Source organism: Idiotropiscis lumnitzeri, unplaced genomic scaffold (genome assembly GCF_059441095.1).
Source record: "Idiotropiscis lumnitzeri isolate Australia: NSW breed Sydney's pygmy pipehorse unplaced genomic scaffold, RoL_Ilum_1.0 HiC_scaffold_102, whole genome shotgun sequence".
NCBI lineage: Eukaryota > Metazoa > Chordata > Actinopteri > Syngnathiformes > Syngnathidae > Idiotropiscis > Idiotropiscis lumnitzeri.
Genome location: NW_028283640.1, coordinates 271,422 through 281,450, shown reverse-complemented (window position 1 = coordinate 281,450; position 10,029 = coordinate 271,422).

The window sequence follows — 10,029 nt, the reverse complement described above, 5'->3', positions numbered from 1 at the left end:
TATTTCCTTCATGAGATATTGCAACACTTAGAAAAAGTGTACAGCGCCAGCAGACAATGAATTTTCAGCACTAAAAAAACGAAACTTCATTAACAGCTAAACCAAACGTTTCCAATGTAAAATTCCACATTTATAGAGTGTAAAAAGGCATCCTGAAGCCTGGGCAGTCATTAATTTGATTGTCCAATATTTCCCTTATGAGATAATGCCTCTCATAGCAAATGTGTACAGCGCGAGCTGAAAATGCATTTACAGCACTAAAAAACCAAACTTTTATAACAGCTAAACCAAACGTTTCCAATGTAAATTTCCACCTTTATATAGTGTAGAAAGGCATCCTGAAGCCTGGAAAGTCATTAATTTGATTGTCCAGTATTTCCTTCATGAGATATTGCAACACTTAGAAAAAGTGTACAGCGCCAGCAGACAATGAATTTTCAGCACTAAAAAAACGAAACTTCATTAACAGCTAAACCAAACGTTTCCAATGTAAATTTCCACATTTATAGAGTGTAAAAAGGCATCCTGAAGCCTGGGAAGTCATTAATTTGATTGTCCAGTATTTCCCTTATGAGATAATGCCTCACATAGCAAATGTGTACAGTGCGAGCTGAAAATGCATTTTCAGCACTAAAAAACCAAACTTTTATAACAGCTAAACCAAACGTTTCCGATGTAAATTTCCACCTTTATATAGTGTAGAAAGGCATACTGAAGCCTGGAAAGTCATTAATTTGATTGTCCAGTATTTCCTTCATGAGATATTGCAACACTTAGAAAAAGTGTTCAGCGCCAGCAGACAATGAATTTTCAGCACTAAAAAAACGAAACTTCATTAACAGCTAAACTAAACGTTTCCAATGTATATTTCCACCTTTATATAGTGTAAAAAGACATCCTGAAGCCTGGGCAGTCATTAATTTGATTGTCCAATATTTCCCTTATGAGATAATGCCTCTCATAGCAAATGTGTACAGCGCGAGCTGAAAATGCATTTACAGCACTAAAAAACCAAACTTTTATAACAGCTAAACCAAACGTTTCAAATGTAAATTTCCACCTTTATAAAGTGTAGAAAGGCATCCTGAAGCCTGGAAAGTCATTAATTTGATTGTCCAGTATTTCCTTCATGAGATATTGCAACACTTAGAAAAAGTGTACAGCGCCAGCAGACAATGAATTTTCAGCACTAAAAAAACGAAACTTCATTAACAGCTAAACCAAACGTTTCCAATGTAAATTTCCACATTTATAGAGTGTAAAAATGCATACTGAAGCCTGGAAAGTCATTAATTTGATTGTCCAGTATTTCCTTCATGAGATATTGCAACACTTAGAAAAAGTGTTCAGCGCCAGCAGACAATGAATTTTCAGCACTAAAAAAACGAAACTTCATTAACAGCTAAACTAAACGTTTCCAATGTATATTTCCACCTTTATATAGTGTAAAAAGACATCCTGAAGCCTGGGCAGTCATTAATTTGATTGTCCAATATTTCCCTTATGAGATAATGCCTCTCATAGCAAATGTGTACAGCGCGAGCTGAAAATGCATTTACAGCACTAAAAAACCAAACTTTTATAACAGCTAAACCAAACGTTTCAAATGTAAATTTCCACCTTTATAAAGTGTAGAAAGGCATCCTGAAGCCTGGAAAGTCATTAATTTGATTGTCCAGTATTTCCTTCATGAGATATTGCAACACTTAGAAAAAGTGTACAGCGCCAGCAGACAATGAATTTTCAGCACTAAAAAAACGAAACTTCATTAACAGCTAAACCAAACGTTTCCAATGTAAATTTCCACATTTATAGAGTGTAAAAAGGCATCCTGAAGCCTGGGAAGTCATTAATTTGATTGTCCAGTATTTCCCTTATGAGATAATGCCTCACATAGCAAATGTGTACAGTGCGAGCTGAAAATGCATTTTCAGCCCTAAAAAACCAAACTTTTATAACAGCTAAACCAAACGTTTCCAATGTACATTTCCACCTTTATATAGTGTAAAAAGACATCCTGAAGCCTGGGCAGTCATTAATTTGATTGTCCAGTATTTCCCTTTTGAGATAATGCCTCACATAGCAAATGTGGACAGTGCGAGCTGAAAATGCATTTTCAGCACTAAAAAAACCAAACTTTTATAACAGCTAAACCAAACGTTTCCAATGTAAATTTCCACCTTTATATAGTGTAAAAAGACATCCTGAAGCCTGGGCAGTCATTAATTTGATTGTCCAATATTTCCCTTATGAGATAATGCCTCTCATAGCAAATGTGTACAGCGCGAGCTGAAAATGCATTTACAGCACTAAAAAACCAAACTTTTATAACAGCTAAACCAAACGTTTCCAATGTAAATTTCCACCTTTATATAGTGTAGAAAGGCATCCTGAAGCCTGGAAAGTCATTAATTTGATTGTCCAGTATTTCCTTCATGAGATATTGCAACACTTAGAAAAAGTGTACAGCGCCAGCAGACAATGAATTTTCAGCACTAAAAAAACGAAACTTCATTAACAGCTAAACCAAACGTTTCCAATGTAAAATTCCACATTTATAGAGTGTAAAAAGGCATCCTGAAGCCTGGGAAGTCATTAATTTTATTGTCCAGTATTTCCCTTATGAGATAATGCCTCACATAGCAAATGTGTACAGTGCGAGCTGAAAATGCATTTACAGTTCTAAAAAACCAAACTTTTATAACAGCTAAACCAAACGTTTCCAATGTAAATTTCCACCTTTATATAGTGTAGAAAGGCATCCTGAAGCCTGGAAAGTCATTAATTTGATTGTCCAGTATTTCCTTCATGAGATATTGCAACACTTAGAAAAAGTGTACAGCGCCAGCAGACAATGAATTTTCAGCACTAAAAAAACGAAACTTCATTAACAGCTAAACCAAACGTTTCCAATGTAAATTTCCACATTTATAGAGTGTAAAAAGGCATCCTGAAGCCTGGGAAGTCATTAATTTGATTGTCCAGTATTTCCCTTATGAGATAATGCCTCACATAGCAAATGTGTACAGTGCGAGCTGAAAATGCATTTTCAGCACTAAAAAACCAAACTTTTATAACAGCTAAACCAAACGTTTCCAAAGTAAATTTCCACCTTTATATAGTGTAAAAAGACATCCTGAAGCCTGGGCAGTCATTAATTTGATTGTCCAGTATTTCCCTTATGAGATAATGCCTCACATAGCAAATGTGTACAGCGCGAGCTGAAAATGCATTTACAGCACTAAAAAACCAAACTTTTATAACAGCTAAACCAAACGTTTCCAATGTAAATTTCCACCTTTATATAGTGTAAAAAGACATCCTGAAGCCTGGGCAGTCATTAATTTGATTGTCCAATATTTCCCTTATGAGATAATGCCTCTCATAGCAAATGTGTACAGCGCGAGCTGAAAATGCATTTACAGCACTAAAAAACCAAACTTTTATAACAGCTAAACCAAACGTTTCCAATGTACATTTCCACCTTTATATAGTGTAAAAAGGCATCCTGAAGCCTGGAAAGTCATTAATTTGATTGTCCAGTATTTCCTTCATGAGATATTGCAACACTTAGAAAAAGTGTACAGCGCCAGCAGACAATGAATTTTCAGCACTAAAAAAACGAAACTTCATTAACAGCTAAACTAAACGTTTCCAATGTAAATTTCCACCCTTATATAGTGTAAAAAGACATCCTGAAGCCTGGGCAGTCATTAATTTGATTGTCCAATATTTCCCTTATGAGATAATGCCTCTCATAGCAAATGTGTACAGCGCGAGCTGAAAATGCATTTACAGCACTAAAAAACCAAACTTTTATAACAGCTAAACCAAACGTTTCCAATGTAAATTTCCACCTTTATATAGTGTAGAAAGGCATCCTGAAGCCTGGAAAGTCATTAATTTGATTGTCCAGTATTTCCTTCATGAGATATTGCAACACTTAGAAAAAGTGTACAGCGCCAGCAGACAATGAATTTTCAGCACTAAAAAAACGAAACTTCATTAACAGCTAAACCAAACGTTTCCAATGTAAAATTCCACATTTATAGAGTGTAAAAAGGCATCCTGAAGCCTGGGCAGCCATTAATTTGATTGTCCAATATTTCCCTTATGAGATAATGCCTCTCATAGCAAATGTGTACAGCGCGAGCTGAAAATGCATTTACAGCACTAAAAAACCAAACTTTTATAACAGCTAAACCAAACGTTTCCAATGTAAATTTCCACCTTTATATAGTGTAGAAAGGCATCCTGAAGCCTGGAAAGTCATTAATTTGATTGTCCAGTATTTCCTTCATGAGATATTGCAACACTTAGAAAAAGTGTACAGCGCCAGCAGACAATGAATTTTCAGCACTAAAAAAACGAAACTTCATTAACAGCTAAACCAAACGTTTCCAATGTAAATTTCCACATTTATAGAGTGTAAAAAGGCATCCTGAAGCCTGGGAAGTCATTAATTTGATTGTCCAGTATTTCCCTTATGAGATAATGCCTCACATAGCAAATGTGTACAGTGCGAGCTGAAAATGCATTTTCAGCACTAAAAAACCAAACTTTTATAACAGCTAAACCAAACGTTTCCAATGTAAATTTCCACCTTTATATAGTGTAAAAAGACATCCTGAAGCCTGGGCAGTCATTAATTAGATTGTCCAGTATTTCCCTTATGAGATAATGCCTCACATAGCAAATGTGTACAGCGCGAGCTGAAAATGCATTTTACAGCACTAAAAAACCAAACTTTTATAACAGCTAAACCAAACGTTTCCAATGTAAATTTCCACCTTTATATAGTGTAAAAAGACATCCTGAAGCCTGGGCAGTCATTAATTTGATTGTCCAATATTTCCCTTATGAGATAATGCCTCTCATAGCAAATGTGTACAGCGCGAGCTGAAAATGCATTTACAGCACTAAAAAACCAAACTTTTATAACAGCTAAACCAAACGTTTCCAATGTAAATTTCCACCTTTATATAGTGTAGAAAGGCATCCTGAAGCCTGGAAAGTCATTAATTTGATTGTCCAGTATTTCCTTCGTGAGATATTGCAACACTTAGAAAAAGTGTACAGCGCCAGCAGACAATGAATTTTCAGCACTAAAAAAACGAAACTTCATTAACAGCTAAACCAAACGTTTCCAATGTAAATTTCCACATTTATAGAGTGTAAAAAGGCATCCTGAAGCCTGGGAAGTCATTAATTTGATTGTCCAGTATTTCCCTTATGAGATAATGCCTCACATAGCAAATGTGTACAGTGCGAGCTGAAAATGCATTTTCAGCACTAAAAAACCAAACTTTTATAACAGCTAAACCAAACGTTTCCAATGTAAATTTCCACCTTTATATAGTGTAAAAAGACATCCTGAAGCCTGGGCAGTCATTAATTAGATTGTCCAGTATTTCCCTTATGAGATAATGCCTCACATAGCAAATGTGTACAGCGCGAGCTGAAAATGCATTTTACAGCACTAAAAAACCAAACTTTTATAACAGCTAAACCAAACGTTTCCAATGTAAATTTCCACCTTTATATAGTGTAAAAAGACATCCTGAAGCCTGGGCAGTCATTAATTTGATTGTCCAATATTTCCCTTATGAGATAATGCCTCTCATAGCAAATGTGTACAGCGCGAGCTGAAAATGCATTTACAGCACTAAAAAACCAAACTTTTATAACAGCTAAACCAAACGTTTCCGATGTAAATTTCCACCTTTATATAGTGTAGAAAGGCATACTGAAGCCTGGAAAGTCATTAATTTGATTGTCCAGTATTTCCTTCATGAGATATTGCAACACTTAGAAAAAGTGTTCAGCGCCAGCAGACAATGAATTTTCAGCACTAAAAAAACGAAACTTCATTAACAGCTAAACTAAACGTTTCCAATGTATATTTCCACCTTTATATAGTGTAAAAAGACATCCTGAAGCCTGGGCAGTCATTAATTTGATTGTCCAATATTTCCCTTATGAGATAATGCCTCTCATAGCAAATGTGTACAGCGCGAGCTGAAAATGCATTTACAGCACTAAAAAACCAAACTTTTATAACAGCTAAACCAAACGTTTCAAATGTAAATTTCCACCTTTATAAAGTGTAGAAAGGCATCCTGAAGCCTGGAAAGTCATTAATTTGATTGTCCAGTATTTCCTTCATGAGATATTGCAACACTTAGAAAAAGTGTACAGCGCCAGCAGACAATGAATTTTCAGCACTAAAAAAACGAAACTTCATTAACAGCTAAACCAAACGTTTCCAATGTAAATTTCCACATTTATAGAGTGTAAAAAGGCATCCTGAAGCCTGGGAAGTCATTAATTTGATTGTCCAGTATTTCCCTTATGAGATAATGCCTCACATAGCAAATGTGTACAGTGCGAGCTGAAAATGCATTTTCAGCCCTAAAAAACCAAACTTTTATAACAGCTAAACCAAACGTTTCCAATGTACATTTCCACCTTTATATAGTGTAAAAAGACATCCTGAAGCCTGGGCAGTCATTAATTTGATTGTCCAGTATTTCCCTTTTGAGATAATGCCTCACATAGCAAATGTGGACAGTGCGAGCTGAAAATGCATTTTCAGCACTAAAAAAACCAAACTTTTATAACAGCTAAACCAAACGTTTCCAATGTAAATTTCCACCTTTATATAGTGTAAAAAGACATCCTGAAGCCTGGGCAGTCATTAATTTGATTGTCCAATATTTCCCTTATGAGATAATGCCTCTCATAGCAAATGTGTACAGCGCGAGCTGAAAATGCATTTACAGCAATAAAAAACCAAACTTTTATAACAGCTAAACCAAACGTTTCCAATGTAAATTTCCACCTTTATATAGTGTAGAAAGGCATCCTGAAGCCTGGAAAGTCATTAATTTGATTGTCCAGTATTTCCTTCATGAGATATTGCAACACTTAGAAAAAGTGTACAGCGCCAGCAGACAATGAATTTTCAGCACTAAAAAAAACGAAACTTCATTAACAGCTAAACTAAACGTTTCCAATGTAAATTTCCACCTTTATATAGTGTAAAAATACATCCTGAAGCCTGCGCAGTCATTAATTTGATTGTCCAATATTTCCCTTATGAGATAATGCCTCTCATAGCAAATGTGTACAGCGCGAGCTGAAAATGCATTTACAGCACTAAAAAACCAAACTTTTATAACAGCTAAACCAAACGTTTCAAATGTAAATTTCCACCTTTATAAAGTGTAGAAAGGCATCCTGAAGCCTGGAAAGTCATTAATTTGATTGTCCAGTATTTCCTTCATGAGATATTGCAACACTTAGAAAAAGTGTACAGCGCCAGCAGACAATGAATTTTCAGCACTAAAAAAACGAAACTTCATTAACAGCTAAACCAAACGTTTCCAATGTAAATTTCCACATTTATAGAGTGTAAAAAGGCATCCTGAAGCCTGGGAAGTCATTAATTTGATTGTCCAGTATTTCCCTTATGAGATAATGCCTCACATAGCAAATGTGTACAGTGCGAGCTGAAAATGCATTTTCAGCCCTAAAAAAACAAACTTTTATAACAGCTAAACCAAACGTTTCCAATGTACATTTCCACCTTTATATAGTGTAAAAAGACATCCTGAAGCCTGGGCAGTCATTAATTTGATTGTCCAGTATTTCCCTTTTGAGATAATGCCTCACATAGCAAATGTGGACAGTGCGAGCTGAAAATGCATTTTCAGCACTAAAAAAACCAAACTTTTATAACAGCTAAACCAAACGTTTCCAATGTAAATTTCCACCTTTATATAGTGTAAAAAGACATCCTGAAGCCTGGGCAGTCATTAATTTGATTGTCCAATATTTCCCTTATGAGATAATGCCTCTCATAGCAAATGTGTACAGCGCGAGCTGAAAATGCATTTACAGCAATAAAAAACCAAACTTTTATAACAGCTAAACCAAACGTTTCCAATGTAAATTTCCACCTTTATATAGTGTAGAAAGGCATCCTGAAGCCTGGAAAGTCATTAATTTGATTGTCCAGTATTTCCTTCATGAGATATTGCAACACTTAGAAAAAGTCTACAGCGCCAGCAGACAATGAATTTTCAGCACTAAAAAAAACGAAACTTCATTAACAGCTAAACTAAACGTTTCCAATGTAAATTTCCACCTTTATATAGTGTAAAAATACATCCTGAAGCCTGCGCAGTCATTAATTTGATTGTCCAATATTTCCCTTATGAGATAATGCCTCTCATAGCAAATGTGTACAGCGCGAGCTGAAAATGCATTTACAGCACTAAAAAACCAAACTTTTATAACAGCTAAACCAAACGTTTCCAATGTAAATTTCCACCTTTATATAGTGTAGAAAGGCATCCTGAAGCCTGGAAAGTCATTAATTTGATTGTCCAGTATTTCCTTCATGAGATATTGCAACACTTAGAAAAAGTGTACAGCGCCAGCAGACAATGAATTTTCAGCACTAAAAAAACGAAACTTCATTAACAGCTAAACCAAACGTTTCCAATGTAAAATTCCACATTTATAGAGTGTAAAAAGGCATCCTGAAGCCTGGGAAGTCATTAATTTTATTGTCCAGTATTTCCCTTATGAGATAATGCCTCACATAGCAAATGTGTACAGTGCGAGCTGAAAATGCATTTACAGTTCTAAAAAACCAAACTTTTATAACAGCTAAACCAAACGTTTCCAATGTAAATTTCCACCTTTATATAGTGTAGAAAGGCATCCTGAAGCCTGGAAAGTCATTAATTTGATTGTCCAGTATTTCCTTCATGAGATATTGCAACACTTAGAAAAAGTGTACAGCGCCAGCAGACAATGAATTTTCAGCACTAAAAAAACGAAACTTCATTAACAGCTAAACCAAACGTTTCCAATGTAAATTTCCACATTTATAGAGTGTAAAAAGGCATCCTGAAGCCTGGGAAGTCATTAATTTGATTGTCCAGTATTTCCCTTATGAGATAATGCCTCACATAGCAAATGTGTACAGTGCGAGCTGAAAATGCATTTTCAGCACTAAAAAACCAAACTTTTATAACAGCTAAACCAAACGTTTCCAAAGTAAATTTCCACCTTTATATAGTGTAAAAAGACATCCTGAAGCCTGGGCAGTCATTAATTTGATTGTCCAGTATTTCCCTTATGAGATAATGCCTCACATAGCAAATGTGTACAGCGCGAGCTGAAAATGCATTTACAGCACTAAAAAACCAAACTTTTATAACAGCTAAACCAAACGTTTCCAATGTAAATTTCCACCTTTATATAGTGTAAAAAGACATCCTGAAGCCTGGGCAGTCATTAATTTGATTGTCCAATATTTCCCTTATGAGATAATGCCTCTCATAGCAAATGTGTACAGCGCGAGCTGAAAATGCAATTTACAGCACTAAAAAACCAAACTTTTATAACAGCTAAACCAAACGTTTCCAATGTACATTTCCACCTTTATATAGTGTAAAAAGGCATCCTGAAGCCTGGAAAGTCATTAATTTGATTGTCCAGTATTTCCTTCATGAGATATTGCAACACTTAGAAAAAGTGTACAGCGCCAGCAGACAATGAATTTTCAGCACTAAAAAAACGAAACTTCATTAACAGCTAAACTAAACGTTTCCAATGTAAATTTCCACCCTTATATAGTGTAAAAAGACATCCTGAAGCCTGGGCAGTCATTAATTTGATTGTCCAATATTTCCCTTATGAGATAATGCCTCTCATAGCAAATGTGTACAGCGCGAGCTGAAAATGCATTTACAGCACTAAAAAACCAAACTTTTATAACAGCTAAACCAAACGTTTCCAATGTAAATTTCCACCTTTATATAGTGTAGAAAGGCATCCTGAAGCCTGGAAAGTCATTAATTTGATTGTCCAGTATTTCCTTCATGAGATATTGCAACACTTAGAAAAAGTGTACAGCGCCAGCAGACAATGAATTTTCAGCACTAAAAAAACGAAACTTCATTAACAGCTAAACTAAACGTTTCCAATGTAAATTTCCACCTTTATATAGTGTAA